The sequence below is a fragment of the Dipodomys merriami genome, unplaced genomic scaffold (assembly GCF_024711535.1).
Source record: "Dipodomys merriami isolate MVZ:Mamm:240054 unplaced genomic scaffold, mDipMer1.0.p SCAF_34, whole genome shotgun sequence".
Classification (NCBI taxonomy): Eukaryota; Metazoa; Chordata; class Mammalia; order Rodentia; family Heteromyidae; genus Dipodomys; species Dipodomys merriami.
This window is the reverse complement of record NW_027204937.1, coordinates 5,748,654-5,766,497: the sequence shown is the minus strand read 5'-3', so window position 1 is coordinate 5,766,497 and position 17,844 is coordinate 5,748,654. Positions and strand designations below refer to the sequence as shown.

At 38.7% G+C, this 17,844-nt stretch overlaps 1 long non-coding RNA gene across 1 annotated transcript; it reads right to left on the bottom strand.

Moving 5' to 3' along the window:
• Positions 1–13,102: 13,102 nt before the first annotated feature.
• Positions 13,103–17,416, bottom strand: LOC138803236 (uncharacterized). The gene is made up of 4 exons (XR_011364919.1): positions 17,242–17,416; positions 17,026–17,126; positions 15,387–15,525; positions 13,103–13,719 (listed from the first exon to the last, which is right to left on the bottom strand). It is a non-coding gene; the product is annotated as an uncharacterized lncRNA (long non-coding RNA).
• Positions 17,417–17,844: the final 428 nt, after the last annotated feature.

The window sequence follows — 17,844 nt, the reverse complement described above, 5'->3', positions numbered from 1 at the left end:
TGCTGCTACGTGGCCTGGGCCTCTTAGGTTTCTGAGAATCTGGCTTAGGCTGATCAAGCAAGCAAGGAGGGAATTCACTAAAAGGCACTATGCAACTCACAGAGTTTTTGGATGGACAAGAAGCAGGCATGAGGTGAGAATTTTAATAGACCTGGTCAGATGAGGAAAGTGCTGATAGTGCTCAGTAGTGTCAGGCTCTGGCACTGCAAACTCAGACACTGAGAGGAGATGAGAGAGAAGGGGAAGGAAGGGAGGAGGAGAAGAAGGCAAGAGAGGAAAGGTGAGAAGAACAAATATGTCCACTTGTGATCCTAAGATCTTGGTTCATTTTGGGCCTTAGATGCAAATAAACCTGAGAAGTAAGGATTGGGAATTTTTTTAAAGGAAAAGCCCTTTTATCCTCTGGCATGATCCATATTAAGTAGCTCACATAAATGTCTATTGCCCATAGCTGTTTCCTGTCCTTGGCCTTCATATGTACTTGCTTCCTGAGGAACTTTCCAATAGCATCCCCTCAGGAGGACACTCTGAGCTGTGAGACTTTCTTCCTTTTTGTCTTCTAAACTTCAGAGCTCTTTTTTCTTACCCTGAAGTGAATGGATTGCCACAGATTGCAGAAATTCTTCTGTAGAAGTCCCAGGATGGTTGGTCTTTGGGGCTCACTGTCTCCATTCATGCTCTGGGAGTATCCTAAGATGTCTCCAAGCAGTGAAGGGTCTTCCTTTGTTTTTCCTCCCTCACATGCACAGCAGCTTTAAACTTGGTTGTACACTGGGTTTGGTTCTTTTGAAGGAAGATTCTCCCACCAAAACTTACTTGGTAGTCACAGATGCATCCCAAGCCCTTTTAACATGTTGCATTCATTGTAGGGCCTGCCAGAGCAGAGGTGCTTATGTTGTAAGGTGAATCATCCTAGAAGCCACATTTTGGAATATGGAACATTGGAGTTTTTATTATACAGTTAGCAGACTGCAGGCAGCCAGTAGTTATAAAGGCCTGCAGTCCCCAAATATACATAACACAGCTAGGAAACAGGCTAAAGAGGAAAAAAGAACAAAACCAATACCACCAATCCAATTCAGCTCCAATGGAGAGCTGAATTGGGACACTATGATGACTGGAGAGGAGACAGGAGACAGGACACAGCAAATGATCACAGAGACACACGGGGCATGGCATAATCAGAGCTAGGTTGGTCCAGGCCTAAATAGGTTGGCCTAAATAGGTTGGTGCAGGGGGTGGATCCACAGGAAATTCCCAGTCCCGGGCACTGGACTGATAGAGTCAGTAACCTGTCAGCCAAATGCTCACCCCTACTTCCAGGGATTGGGGCAGGCACATTACCTGGGAGGCAGGTAATGAGCAGGGAGTTTCCTTCTCTTAGCATGAAGACAAGATGCCAACCCTAACATCCACCATGTAGCCAAGATGGTGCCGGCCAGACCTGACCTCCTTACTTCACTTAGTATTACTCATCAATGCCACAAATAAATGCTTCATTCATTCCTCCACTCACCATCCACAGGAGAAACAATTGCTCAACTCTTGCTGGGTCATGACCATGGTTTTCCTATAATCCATGGATGCCAGCCAGTCCTGAGAATAGACAGTGTGCCTTTCCTCCCTCACCACTCATTTCTGTTCAACTCATACCATATCCCAGCCCAAATCAACTTGAAGGTTAACTGTAAGGTCATGTTAACAGTGACATCATCATCATCATCATCATTATTATTATTATTATTATTATTATTATTATTATTATTATTATTATTATTATATTAACTATGCTCCCAATTTGCTACTGCAAATTATCTGTGGTTTGCCGATCCAGTTTCAAACCAGGTCTCCTTAGTAACACATAAGAGAGCAATGGAGGGTACACTATGAAGCTTTAATAGAATTTGTATTTGAAGTGCTCTGAGCAAAGAAAACTGTTCTTCGAGGGTCACAGGTTTTTATAAGGAAGGCTACCTGCCAGCTAGCTGGGTATTTATGGAACATTTAGGATGCAGCAATTTATGTTGTTAAAAAGGACTTTGTAGGCATGTCTCAGTCAAATCGTTGTGTTCCCTGAGGAGCAAAGCCACAGCTCTTTGGTGTATCTTTATTTGCTCATTTACTTAGTGTCCTTTATATTGAGCTATGACCCTTTACATCATTCAGCTAATATTTAATGAGTACCTTAATGTTTCATTCATTCACCTACTCATTGATTCAGCTATTTTGAGTATTTCTATTTTGAGTACTCAGTATGGGCTAACAATGAGCAATAAATGAATAGGCAGGAACCCTTGTACTTTTAGAGTTTGCTTTCTAGTGGTGGCAATGCACCAGTGAAAAGACAGGTAAAAATATAGACATAAATGGCTGTGATAAATGCTAGGAAGGAAAAAATAAGCGGAGAAGAGACAAAGTAAATGTTGGGGTGGGTGGAGTTTTAGTTAATGGCCTACATAGTAAAAACACCACCACAAAGGATGCCAGCAACTCTAAGAGCTAGATGTTACTTTTATTTTAGACACAGAGCACCTGACAAAGAGAGAGGTGTAGCAACTTGATCAAGGTCACTTGGGGAATTAGTGGCTGATTATTTGAACTCAGGTATTTATGATTTTCAAGCCAAGCTTTCTTTTATTCTAGTGCTAGCTTGCATGGGTTTTCAACTATGCAACACTGTCTCATTTCTGACTTGAACATTCCTGGAACTAATGATAAAGAGGCCCCAAACCAAGGAATACAAGGGACAGAGGAGGGAAATACATGTATTTGCTGTCTCCAGATTTCTTCATCTACTTCCTAAGTTCACTTTAATTTCCTAGGATCATCTCCTAAAGATGTATGCACACAAGTCCTTAGCTACCTTCTTGCTTTACAAGGAAATATAAGCTAAGGTACTATTAATCTCTCTTTCTTTCATCCATATACCCACCCATCATTTATATATCTAGTTGCCTTCTATGTGTGTGTGAGAAAGAGATTGCATCAAAATAGTAGATCCAACTCCTAAACTTTGTCAGAAAATTACAATGTATAAGAAAGAAAAAGATCTTTCTTCATATTTGATATTTAAATAGCCTTAATTGACTTGTATTTTCAATAATGCTCTGCTAATTACTGAGATGTCATATGCTATAAAATCCCTATTACAGGCTATACAATCCCTTTTTGAGCTTTCTCATAGTTAAGTAATTATGCCTTGATTGAAGGAAATGTAAGCATACCTTGATTGCTTATGTAATTTTGAATTAATTACATTACTTCCCAATCTGTATGTTGTTGAAGAGGGCGCTTATCGACTTATTCTAATTATTGTATAATAACTTTATGATATATGTAGAAGCTTTAAATGCTTAACATATCACAGCTCCCAAGGTTTCATTTATCCAATAAATATTTATATAAAAGTTTTAATATGTAAAGTTATTTTAGAGTTCATGTGGGACTGTATCTGGTGTCTATATCTTAAGATAGGAAACATAGGTGTGCATATAACCATAAAGGAAAATAGTAGCATAACTGTTCTAGTTTCTGCTATGTCTTCATCTGACTCAGTCCAGCTAAGTAGGGGAAAGCTCTTGGAGCAAATTAAATGAAGGGAATTGGCTAAATAAATGATGGACAAGAGGAGAAGCCATTAAGGGATAATTAAAAGCTATGTACATATGACCATATAAGATGAAGCTAAGTGAAATAAACCTCGAGATATGGGTACAAGAGGTTTTCATTTGTTGTTGTTTTTAATGTACTGTGTGATTTTTTTGTCTCTTTTGTATGTTTTCCCCCTGTTGTCACTGTATTTGATTTTGATACCCTGCATCTAATATATACATTTATCTAATTTGGGGAGGGGAAGGGAAATAAAGAAATGCTGAAACAGAACACAGGATGACCCATTGCAACAATGATACAAGACACTATGTTGGAAGAACAATGTGATTCAGGCGAAGAGCACACAACAAATTGAGTAATCTAAATATGACAGCATGTGATTAAGGAACTACAGAGAGGGGTCCTCATGACTGGGAGATTTGGAGGTCAGGGATAAAAACAGATTAGGACAGGGCTTCCTGTTGTCAGGGTTCCTGATGAGACAGCTGGAATTCTCCCTCTGTGAACAGGGGTCTGACTGAGAAGGCTTCTTGGCAGCCAATGGGCGATCTAGTGACAGGAAAGGCATTATGGCTGCTTTGTGCCAGGGGCTTCATCTCTACCATACCTGCCTCCAAACTCATGAAATAGAGTGAGTATTATGATTTCAACTTTTTTAGACAAGGAAACTACGGTTTAGTGATTGAAACAGCATGTCCATTCTCACAGATACATGGGGTCTGACCTGAGGTTAGTTCTTTTTGGCTCTAAGTTTAATGTTCCTACCATAGCCCTAGACAGTTTTTCTTTTAAATTGTAGTGTGTGTGTGTGTGGTGGTGGTGTGTGTATGTGTGTGTGTTTATATGTGTGCATGTGCATACCCATGTCTGTATAGTCTTGCTTTCTTCCCTGTATAGAATATATGTCCTTAATGAAGGAGGAAGATGAAAGAGTTGGGGAAATAAGTACTTTGAAAATATTTGTTGTATAAAAAATATTTATACCAAGTACTGAGAACATTACTTAATGTTTATCATAATCTATGTGTTGAATATGATTCTCTCCATTTTACAGATATGGAAAGTATGTTAAGCATTGGGTATAAAATCTTTAGCTAGGCATTAGTGGCTCATGCTTGTAATCCTAGCTACTCAGTAGCTACACACAAGGCTAAGATCTGAGGATCAAGGTTTGAAGCCAACTTGGGCAGGAAAGTCAGTGATACTCTTAGCTCCAACTAACCACCAAAGAGCCATAAGTGGAGCTGTGATTCAAGTGGTAGGGCACTAGCCTTAAGCAAACCAAAAGCTCAGGGACAGTGCTCAGGGCCTGAGTTCAAGTCCCAGGATGGGTGCACACACATGTGTGCATACACACACACACACACACACACACACACACACACTCACTCAAATCTTTCATCTGTTGTGGAGCCGAGCTGGGATTAGACTCCAGATATGCTGGAGCTCAGATTACATAGTCTTTCTAGCTCTTCACATCAGTCTCAGGATCTTCTAAACCAATATTGTATGTCTTACATTGTTTCACATGGTCTAGTAAATATCTGTTCATTTACTTACTCATTTAACAAACACTGTATCTCAGCATTGGAGAGGCAGAGTCAGGTTAGTTGAGAGTTTGAGGCCAACCTGGGCCATATGCCATCCCCACCCTCAAAGCCCCAAAAGAAAATATCCAACCAAAAAAAAAATACCAAAACAAAACAAAATTATCAGAATTATGTACTTGTTCTGAACCATTGTTGTAAGCAGAGTAGAAATGAACTCTTTTAATTCCCTCATTCTCAAACTGTGTGACAGTTAATTGTTCTTATACTGTTTCTTGGATTTTGCTTAGTGAATCTTAGAAATTAAAGTGATCTTATAGACTATCTAGGCAATGTTTACACACTTGACATCCTTGTCATCAAGATGCAAAATTTCACACAATGGAATTCTATGCCTCCATCAGAAAGAATGACATTGCCCCATTTGTTAGGAAATGGAAAGACTTAGAAAAAAATTATATTAAGTGAAGTAAGCCAGGCCCAAAGAAATACAGGTCCCATGGTTTCCCTTATTTGCAATTACTAGTATATGTCTGAGACAAACAGAAATGGTCAGATAAGTTGATGTTAAGCAAAATGAACCCCAAGATAAGGACTCAAATCTTTTTTCTTTTTTTGCGATTGTTTCTAACATATTTATAAGATGATTTCTTTGTTGCTTTGTATGTCCCTCCCCCACAGTATAACCCCTGTTTTCAGTGTATTTGATGTTGGTATGATTTGTGGAGGGGAAGGGAAAAAACAAATTGTTTAAATAGGGATAGAGGTGGACCCATTGCAACAATGAGATGTACAAGTCGTTATGTCCAAAAACGAACTTTACAACTTTGGTGGGGGGGGAGGAGGATTGAGTGGGGGGGGTGGAGGGAGGATGGGAAGGGATGGGAAGGGGAAACAAAGGAGGAGGCTAGAATGCTTGATAAGAAATGTACTCATTACCTTGCCCATGTAATTGTAACCCCTCTATATGGTATTTTCACAATTAAAACAAATTTCAAATGAGGTTTTTAGCTTGAAGAATATAGCAACATTTTGAAGAATACTACAGCTCAAGGAAGAGAAGTTATTTTGTGAATATATTGATGATATAACAATTATATATATGAAATACTTTACATTAATATCTCTAAAACAGCAATCATTTTTCCAGATATACTAAGGGGCAATTGGTTAATGAAACCTCATATATATATATATATATATATATATATATATATATATATCTTTATAAGAATTATATAAATAATATATTACATATGTGTTTAAATACAATGACACATATTTGCATGCTATATGTGTATAAAACACAGTATGCATATGCACATATTCCTGAAATTACATCCAAGAAAAGTTTACCAAATAGAAAGGCAAATATAGAGTTGGTGGATAGAAAGACTTAGTCTCAGAAGGATGTAAATTTATAATTTGAATTTATAAATTGAATACTATCCTAGTAAAAGAATGGACATTTTGAGGCCTTGTTATAGAAACAGAAACAGAAACAAGTAATAGTAGTCAGAAAGCACAGGGGAAAAAAAGGAAGGGCAGTGGTGTAGTACTTGCTCTAGGAATTATTAAAACATGCCAACAAGCCATAATAAACAGTGAGATAATGGCTGAAAAGCATAGAGTAACAATCTTGGCTAAATTTTAGGTATTATTGCATTTTTTCTATTTTGTAAGTGGCAAAGTGAGTCACACAGCAAGGCAGAAATAGTCGATGTGCCTTCAGAGCTTTCATAATTCTTCTACCGTGTTTATCCAAGTATGGATAGTAAATATTCCTCTAAATACACAGCGATTGGTTACCTCACTCTGTGGTGTTGTCAGTGGTCAATACAGGTAATATTGTTGGTGGAGACTATGAAGGTTCGGCTAATAGATATTAAAAGTCGGTAGCTTATCTTGTGGAGGCTGAAGATCTTCTCTTTCCACGAGAAGAAGGTTGTTATGCAGGCAGTACAACCTAGGGAGACAATATTGCATGATGGAAACTAGGGGGAGGATTTGGAGATGAATTCATGATTCATTCCCAGGGCAGTTTAGGAGCCTTTGGGTAGTTCTCATCTGTGTCAGCCCTCAGCTGTCCTCCTCTGATATCTGTCCTCTTCTCCGCATTAGATAGTCATAAAGCTCCCAAGTCCTCACAGGCTTGAAAGCATTTTGAAACTACAAAGTACCACAGACTGTGTAGCTGAAGACACGATGCTTTTCTAATAATCTTGGCCCTTATATTCCCTCTGAGTAAGTGGCAGAGGATTTGTGGCTGGCGAGGACAGTGTTAAATTTACAAAGCAACCCAAGGAGAGATTCACTTGCCATAAGGGGAGACCCAGGACTGATGGTAGGCACTTAACAGCATGTTCCAATTACAGCATTTAAATCTAATTGCATACTCTGTTAATCTCTGTCAGTGCGGCATCATTTAATATCATCACGGCAGCCTCTAATATCATGAGCAATGTGAGCCGAGCTGAGACTATTGAAAAAGTTCAGTTCCAGGTCTTCATATCCCCTTTAATTCTCTCTGTCAATTATGCTGCAGCCAAGAGTTCAAACAAAGGTCTTGAGATCCGGGATTGGAGCTACCTTTTTTGAAGCAAAGCCTCCTATAAATATACAGATTGTATCAGGAGTCCCCAATTCCTTGCTCTGGATATTTTTGACAGGTTAGTTGCAGTGACTAGTCTCTCTGGGGAATAACTTACTATAGGCTTATTTCAAATAAATATCACAAATGCAATCTGTTCCATAGTTTATGGTTGTGGAAATAACGTGGTATCATTTGCACATGTGTTTTTTTTTCCTCCTCTCAGCAATCCCTCTGGCTCAAATAAGGTTGCTGGAGAAAAGACCAGGCACCTATAACCCATTTCTTTGGAGATAGTGAGCTTTTAAATGCATGTATTCTTATAAATGACAATGAGTTTAGTCTGAAATATCCAGTTACAGACTTAAGTTTTAAATAGTAGCCCTTCAATCATAAAAAAAATTAGGAATAGCACTAGCTAATTTCTACATAGGATTCATTTCAGGTCCTTGGAAGGCCTACAGTTAGATACCATGATTATTCTTGTTTTATAGTTGAGGAGACTGAAGTCAGAAGAATCAAACTATTTTCTCCATGGTCTCATAGCTGGGAAGTGGGGAACAGGAACTTAAAACTGAACAATGAGAGTCCACAGGTGTATTCTCTCAGAATAACTTCATGTCTTCAAGATCTATTATTTAGCCAAAGGAGCAATTAATTAGCCAAACCCATCTATGAATGATTAAATGCTGTAGACATTATTATCAATCTCTAGAATGCAAGCAAAAGCAAAGTTTACTAACAGCTGGAATTGGAAAGTAAAGATGGGACATATACCAAGTATGGCAGGAGAAGTAGGATTTGCATGAGTGCAACCGAGAAAAAGATACTGTGGGGAAAGGTGTTTTGTAAACTGGGGGACAGGACATATTTTATTGGAAGGCTGTGAGGCCAAAATGTCACAGGGGGTCTGATAAAGAGATTCCGACTGATACGATGAAAATCGATGGAAAGGTATTTCTCAAAACATTGTTCTGAGATGCATGGTTCTAGGTGGTTCAGTCTCATCCAGCATGCTCATGTGAGGGTTGAGTTGCAATAGTAAGTTCTTCCCTCTTGGGTAACAGAATGGGGCAATGTAGTGGCTGTCTCACTTAACTACTTTCTGACTGTGCAAATATTGGGCTAAAGTTTTCTCATATGAAAAACATAGGTGTAATCATGTTGATGAAATAATCTAAAAATATTGGGAAGGATGTTTGGAAGCCTGTCTGCTCTGCACTGCAGTCATGATTCTCTGTCACAGCCCCAAGGCAGCTGGGCCAACTATTCCTGTACCAGGATCTGAAAAACTAGGACCCCAAATGAATGGTCTTACTTCATAAGTTGATTATCTTAGGCATTTTGATATAGTGATAGCGGAATAACAAATGTTACCTACTTGAAATAAAGGATATTTGTGGTTTATTCCACTTAGAATTACTACATTTCACAGGGCCCAAATGGGACTTAGGAGATGAAGAATGATGACTCCGTGATATGAAGAGCTTAGGGAAGGTCTCAGTGAGTGTCGAAGGGATGGGAACAATATGGGATAAGTATATGCAACTTAGAAAACAGATGATGGCTTGCCTTACCCTTGCATTTCTTTCTTCATTCCTGAAAAGGATGACAGTAGGCAAAGCTACTTTAGAATCCCAGTCAATTGTCCCCTAGCCAGTGTCATTTCAAATCTATGAAAACACTACATCATCTATTATGAATAGCCATACAGTTGAGTTGTAGTCTGGTAGTTGACAAAATGTTACATTTGTGTATTTAATTCAACATCTGTTCACTCATTTTCTATACAGGATTTGTTTCTTATTTTGGAACAGATAGAAAACAGACAGACAGACACACAGACAGACAGCTTAGCTACCTACCTAGCTAGCTAGATAGGTGTAGCATGTAATTCTTAGGCCCCGAGCTTTAAGAAGCTTTTACAGTGTTGATCAGGAGCAAATGATTTGATCAAAACAAAATGATGATTTTTGCTTCTGACTGTTCTCTCTTAAGAAATTTTGCTTAGAACCTGTCTGGCTTGGATTTCTTATAGATAATAATTTTACTTGAGTTGCTGATCTAGCCTGCATAATTAGAAGGATAAGGGTACTGTTGACACCCTTAAAATCGTGAAAACTCTAGCTCTCCACTAGTTCATGACAATGGTAGAGATATTGGAAAAAAAAACATAGCAGATGTTAGTAAAAGTAGAGCATTCTCATTCTGCATTTTCTCAAAGTCTTTTCTTAGTTACAGGTATTTAGTGAATACAGATTACATTGTTTCAAGATTGCTATGTGTCCTTCCCATATTTGTTGACCCTCTACTATTTCTTTTTTTTCCCCCTAAATTGTGAAATACCTTACAGAGGGGCTTTTTTCCCCTTTGTTTTCCCTTCCCACCCCTTCCCATCTCCCCCTCCTCCCCTCCTCCCCTTCTTCCATTCCCCCCCCCCCCCCCGCCAAAGTTGTAAAGTTCGTTTTTGGACATAACGACTTGTACATCTCATTGTTGCAATGGGTCCACCTGTATCCCTATTTAAATGATTTGTTTTTCCCTTCCCTTCACAAATTATACCTACATCAAATACAGTGAAAGCAGGGGTTATACTGTGGGGGAGGACATACAAAGCAACAAAGAAATCATCTTATAAATATGTTAGAAACAATCTCAAGAAAGAAAAAACATTTGAATACTTATCTTGGGGTTCATTTCACCTAACATCAACTTATGTGACCTTTTCTGCTTGACTCAGACATATACTAATCATTGCAAATAAGGGAAACCATGGGACCTATGTTTCTTTGGGCCTGGCTTACTTCACTTAGTATAATTTTTTCCAAGTCTTTCCATTTCCTAACAAATGAGGCAATGTCATTCTTTCTGATGGAGGCATAGAATTCCATTGTGTATGCATACCACATTTTCTTGATCCTTTATCTATCTACTGAGGGGCATCTGGGTTGGTTCCATATCTTAGCTATGGTAAATAATGCTGCAATAAACATAGTTGTGCTGGTAGCTTTAGTATGGTCTTGTTTGTGATCATTTGGGTAAATGCCCAAAAGTGGGATTGCTGGGTCATAGGGGAGCTCTATGTGGAGTCTTTTGAGGAACCTCCATACTGCTTTCCAAAGTGGTTGAACAAGTTTACACTCCCACCAACAATGCAGTAAGGTTCCCTTCTGTCCACATCCTCTCCAGCATCTGTTGTTCGACCCTCTAATATTTCTTAGCAACTTTATTATTATATGCTAGGAATATAGAAAGAGGGGCAGAGTGTATGCTTTATTGAATACCTCACAAGCATGGATAACCAGTGCATAGGGAAAATAGCATGGTAGGATTTTCTATAGGTAGACAAAAGGAGAGCAAGGTAGTAAGTTCATTGAATGTGTGGGTGCAGCAGTATAAATACTGAAAAAAGGCTCTCTGGAAAGAAGGGACCTTTGCTAGTTTCTGTGGTATAAATAATCCTAATATACCTCTCAAGGAGATGTTACAAAATGAAGAGTTGAGAAGAAATGTGCAGAACCAGCTCTCGGGAAGTGTGTTTCCAGCACACCAGTGTGTGTGTGTGTGTGTGTGTGTGTGTGTGTGTGTGTGTGTGTGTGTGTGTGTGTGTGTGTGTGTGTGTGTGTGTGTGTGTGTGTGTGTGTGTGTGTGTGTGTGTGTGTGTGTGTGTGTGTGTGTGTGATCCTTTCTGGGAAAAGGAACTCTTCACCTGAGTCTGAAAGGATAAGACAGGTCAGGAAACACAGGAAGGCCAGTGCCGGTGGCTCATGCCTGTCATCCTAGCTACTCAGGAGGCTGAGATCTGAGGATTGTGGTTCAAAGCCAGCCTGGGCAGGAAATTCTGTGAGCCTCTTATCTCCAATTAACCACCAGGAAACCGGAAGTGGCGCTATGGCTCAAGTGGTACTGAGCTGAAGAACTCAGAGACAGCTCCCAGGCCCAGAGTTCAAGTCCCACAACCAACCAAAAAAAAAAAAAAAGAAAGAAAAAAAAAGAAAAAGAAATACTGGAGGGACAGCTCAGACAGGCAAATAGCTGGAACAGAGAAAGGAGGCCTTAAACAGCATGATGTATAAGAGAAGCATTCAGTATACTTTATAGTGATTACTGATAACTAGCCTGTATTCAGTGAGCTTTTTAATGACATGAATGTTAAATATATTTTTGTCACATTCAAATCTCATTTTTTTGGTCCGTCACTCATATGTTAAATATTAAGAACCTACTTTGTATTTACCATGAAGGTTTACAGATGACTAAATATGGTCCCTGTCTTGAACACACAGGGCCGCTAGAGGCAGATCACTAACAGAGATACATAACACTGAATGGTGAGTGCACTATTGAAATGTGCATACATGGTTAGCAGTGGTGATAGGTTGAGTAAAGAACCTCACTCATTCCGGGCCTGTCAATATGTTACCTTACAGGAAAAAGGGATTTTGCAGACATGATTAAATTAAGCATTCTGAAATAAGTATCTTTTGTGGATTGTCTGGGTGGGATGTAAGTATATAGTGGTCCTTGTAAGAGAAAATGAAGATGTAAGAAAAGGAGGAGAAGAGGTGCTATGTGTCTGGCTTTACGTATGGAGGGAGGGGCCAGGAGCCAAGAAATGTTGGCAGACTCTACAATCTGGAAAAGGCAAGAAAACAGATTCTTCCCTGGCACTTCCAGAAGGAACACCTTGATTTTAGCTCAGTGAAACTAACTTCCCACTTCTTTCAGACTGCTTAGGTAAAATCACCAAATTTGTGATTTTTTTTACCATAATCATAGGCAACCCATATAAGTGTATTAAAGATGAAGCAGAGTGACTAGGAATCTGGATTTATCAGGTACAGTTCTGTGATTTTAGGCAAGTTACTTTCTCAGCTTCTTTGTCTTCATCTTTAAAAGGAGATAATTTTGCCTGCATCACAGGTAGGCACAGAGTGGATGTGTGGCCTATATATACATAGTTTTCTGAATGCAACAGTGTATGAATATTAGCTATATTTTACTTTTAGACTACTACATTTCTTCAGCTACTCTGTACTTCAGTGTGGGCACCTATCTTTTACTTTGGCCACAATGGTTGTATATGTTATGTTGAAATATGCTTTTGTAGTCTGGGGCAGATAAATGGGTATCATTTTCATTGTTATTTTTCTTGTCACGTGGGAAACCAAACCCATAACAAATTTTTGGAGTTTCAGAACAGTTTTATTTCCAAGTTCTGTCTTGCCTCTTGAAAATAAGCCATCACATTTGATCAAGTCAATAAAAGTGTTAAGTGTGTTACATCTTTCCCATGTCTCTTTCCCCCCACCCCCCACCCCGCCCTTCCCCTACCCCGGCTCTCCCTCAAATCCTTTTGTTTCATACACCCTCCTCTTTGGCCAAGTGTTATTCTCCATGATTTGGAGTCAGCCTGTCTGTCCCCTTCCTGAGCAGGAGCAGCTGAACAGCTGTGAAAACAATGGAGAAGCCTAGGAAAGCTGTGATTAGCAGGGTACTAGGGCAGTCTGGGAACCACCAGTCCTTTTTCCCATGTCAGTGTGAGCCCATGGAATCTGGGTATCACATGGCCCCGCTCCCCTCAGTCTTGGTGGGCCTGCTCTCTGGCTGGAGTCCCACCACTCACCCAGCTTTTGGGCTTCCATAAACAGGTTTTTGTTTTCTTTCTCGTTTTCTCTCCAGGTCCTGGGGACCACTGGATCAACATGGTGTTGCTAGGCAGCCTTAAAGCCTCCTTTCATCCTGGATCCCAGGAAATTCAGTCTAGGCAAATTCACCCGAGAGAGTAACGTGCATACATGTATACAGCTGGTGTTGTCCTCCAAGTCAGCTCTCCTCTCTGGCTCCGAATTGCTCCACTAGAGACTCCTGGCATCTGTCTTATACTTTTGTTTTATTAGATGTGGATAATATTTAGGCAGGTTTCAAGATTGCCCATCCTCTCCATTTAAATGTCTCTTCCTTTGGGGGCTGTGAGTACAAAAGACCTAACTTAATGATAGCCTTTTTACAAATCAATCTTAGATTTAGAGAGAACAAAGACTTCAGTTCACTGCTCCACTAAAATGTGCAGTGACCCAGAACCACACTCTCAGTTTCACCCTACTTCTTCCTGTCAGCTGCAGAGCTCACCTGTGAAATGGTTTTGAAATTATTTTTAAAAGTTAAATGTTTAAATTTCAAGTAGTTTAGTATAACTGAAAATTTCTGTAATCAAAACAAAGTCTGATTTTATTTGTATTTTTTCCATTCATTTTGGGGGGGGGGTCAGTTGTGGGGCTTGAACTAGGGGCCTGGATGTTGTTCCTGAGCAATTTTGCTCAAGGCTAGTACTTTACCACTTTAAGCCACAGATCTACTTGTGATTTTTGAGTGTTAATTGGAGATAAGAATCTCACAGACTTCTCTGCAAGGGCTGGCTTTAAACCATGATCCTCTGATCTCGGCCTCCTGGGTAGCTAGGATAACAGGCATATATCACCAGTCCCTGACTTTTTTCATATATCTTAATTGTTGTTATAATGGTGCTATACAGAAGGGTTACATTTCTGTCAGATAAAGAGTATATTTCTTTTTGAACAATGTCACCCCTTCTTTTGCTCTTTCCTAGCTTTTACCTCCACTCTCCACCCACAAGTTGTATAGTTCATTTTCTACATAATGTCTAGCGAGTACCACTGCTGCATCTGTTTACCCTTTGTCCTACCATGTCTGTGTTCCCCTTTACTCTCCCAAAGACAGACAAACCAACAAACAGGATAAAAGGGAAAAGAAACAAAAACAGCAGTGAAGAAGGACATGGAAAGACTTGGAAAAAATTATATTAAGTGAAGTAAGCCAGACCCAGAAAAACATAGCTTACATGGTTTACATGGTTTCTATCATTCATAGTAGCTAGAATGTGCCTATAAATCTACAAGTAAACATACTGGATAGTAAAAAAAAAAATAGGCTGGGACAGATAAATTATACAGGTCTCTAGGTATTCATATACAGTGAGACCAAAGAAGGATATTATTATGAAAGGACCACAAAGAATACCAATGTGCATCTGATCATATAAAATAATATTTACTGAAAAGAACTACAGGAACTGAAAAAAAGATTTTCTTCTTTATTTGTATTTAATTGGCAATTAATATGTATGCTTATTTAGAAGGTATAATGTGACATTTGGATTAACATGTATGTGGTAGAGTCAAACTTGTAAACAGAACCACCATCTCACTCATCATTATATATATATTTTTTGTGTGTCCAGTTGTGGGGCCTGAACTGGGCCTGGGCGCTGTCCCTCAGCTCTTCAGCTCAAGGCTAACCTCTACCACTTGAGCCACAGCGCCACTTCTGGCTTTTTTCTTTTTGCTTATGTGGTATTGAGGAATTGAACCCAGGGCCTCATGCATGCAAGCCAAGCGCTCTACCACTGAGCCACCTTTTTTTTGGTACTTGAGTTTGACCTCAGAGCCTTATACTTGCTTGGCTGGTACTCTGCTTCTTTTTTCTGATTATTTGAAAATGGAATCCAGAGAACTTTTCTGTTCAGGTTGGCTTCAAACTTCAATTTTTCATGCCTCTGCCTTAAAACTAGTTTGAATTACAGGGCGCCAGGGTGCATTTTTTTTTAAACTTCTTACCATAGTTCCCAAATGGCCACTCTCTCTGGTTTTCCTTTCAACGATGTGACAAAATGTCTTTCTTAGGTCTCACGCTCTCTCCTCTATGTAGACCACAGCAATGTTGCACAATTTCTATGTTTTCTGGGAGCAGATGAACCTGTTATGCACGTGTCTCAATAAGCATTTGTGGGGCCAAGAGTGGGTATTGGTTCTTATTCTTATTTTAATTTTTTTCCTAGAAGCATAATTTAACAAAATCTTGCTACCATCGTATTTAGGATTAATATATTTTTCTTCTGGGTTGAATTATCACTATGCTTATTCTTAGTTCTCAGGCATCAAAAAAATAAAAACTAAATAGATTGGAAAGTTGACAAAGGATTGTTAAACATGTTAATAGAATTGTACTTGAAAAGGCTCTTTCCATGTAGTTTATGTCTCCATAGATGAATACAGTTTAGTCTTAGGTTGAAGTAGACTTCTGCACTAATTCTTTATTTATTATTTTTGCTTTCAAAACATTTTATATCATGGAAATTTCAAGTGTTCAGTTAATAGGCTAGCATAATGCAACTATCACTTGCTTCTCCGTATAGTTGACTATAAAGTGCTGCCTAGCAGAATGTATTTAATGTAAGTTTTTGACTAGTCAACTTGTGTTGAGTGAATATTATAAACACTTGTCCTTATTTGATTTCTTTAATTATTATATACAAAATTATTTTAATTATTATATACAAAAATTCCACTCGATTTGACACTGTGACTAAAATAAGTATTTTATTTTCTTGTGAATATGAAACATGTTAATCAAGCAGCACTGAAAAGTTCCTAGAACTTTCAGCCTATATTTCTCAGGTAACAGCTCTGTAAGTTTTAGAGATTGTTTGGTACAGTTCTGTTTTCAAAGAATGATGAGAATAAATAGAATTGACCCTCCCACCCCATCCAGCAACTCTCTATCTGTGGATCGACCAACGACCAATATGCAATATTGAAAAAATTATCTTTGATTTGTCTTTATTCTCAAAACAAATAGAATAGCACAACTACTTATATAGCATTGACACAGTGTTGGGTAATATGTAATCTAGATATGATTTCAATGGGAAAATACATGTGGGTTATATGCAAATGATACATCACTTAATATAAGGCACTTGAGCAGTGTAGAATTTTGTGTCTGGGGGGTACCCTGGAACCAGGTCTCCATATATACAATATTGACTCTATTGTATATAAATGAGAACCTTGCATTTATTTAAAAAAATCATGTAGTTTAGGGGTTGGGAAGGTGGCTTAGTGGTAGAGTGCTTGCCTCGTATGCATGAGGTCCTGGGTTCAATTCCTCAGCATCACAAAAGCAGAAAAAGCCAGAAGTGGCACTGTGGCTCAAGTGGTAGAGCACTAGCCTTGAGCTGAAGAGCTGAGGAACAGTGCCCAGGCCCAGAGTTCAGGCCCCAAGACCTACCAAAAAAACAAACAAACATGTAGTTTGTTTGTTTTTCCTTGAATCGAATGGTTAATGAAACCAGAAGAGATTGCTGAATTCTAGTTGTTCCTTTACATGAGACATGATTCCTCAAAATGTATTCCAAAAATGAACAAAACATTATGAAATTCATTAAAGAGATGAGAAAAATAGTTTTAAAATTACCTGTTTTAAAATTAAGCAGTTTCTGTTACTTTGCTTTTGTAACATATAATATTAGGTCATCAATGCCTCCACATTTGCTCTTCACACCTCCTTTTTGTTTTCTTTAATAAAATTATTTCACACAGTTAGAATTCATAGTATTTATATTACTTCCATAAGCATCAGTCCCACAATTCTTTAACCTGAATTCCATATTCAAGTGCATTTAGTAATTACCTTTAGCTCTTTGACCATGGCATTTCCATTAAAGGGCTCTTTTACTTTCATCAAGAAAGGCTCATGGATGTTGTGATTTTGAGTTGTGATAGGACTTGAGAATGGTATCACCTTTACACTAGAAGGAAAGATAATTACATTGTTCTTACGATTTTGTGATCCAGTTGACAGGATGGTGGCATTATTTCTGTTCAGAGTGACTTGACAATGGCCCTCTGGAATCTCCAGTGTCTAGTGTTCCTTGGAACCCCGCCTTAGTTCTTGCTCACAGTGAGCAGGAGCTACTCTGGGACAACCCCTTTTGTGTTTTCTGTGTCACTCTGTCTCTTGCCCACCCTTTTCTATTCTTGGCCCAGAAAAAGACTTTTCTTTACCATGTAGATCATAACTCTGGCCTTGCTCCATCCTCTTAATTTGTTTAGCGCCTGCTCTAGAAAGATCTTGTTTCTCATAGAATTTTCTCTTTCCTACTCATAAGGAAAAGGCATTCTGGCATTGAAACCTCTGAATACTGAAGTTAATAATTTCTGTACATCTTTCTGCAGATTTTTCTTGTCCTTTAGGTCTTTAGCCCCAAATTCCTTCCATTAAGGATATAGCTGT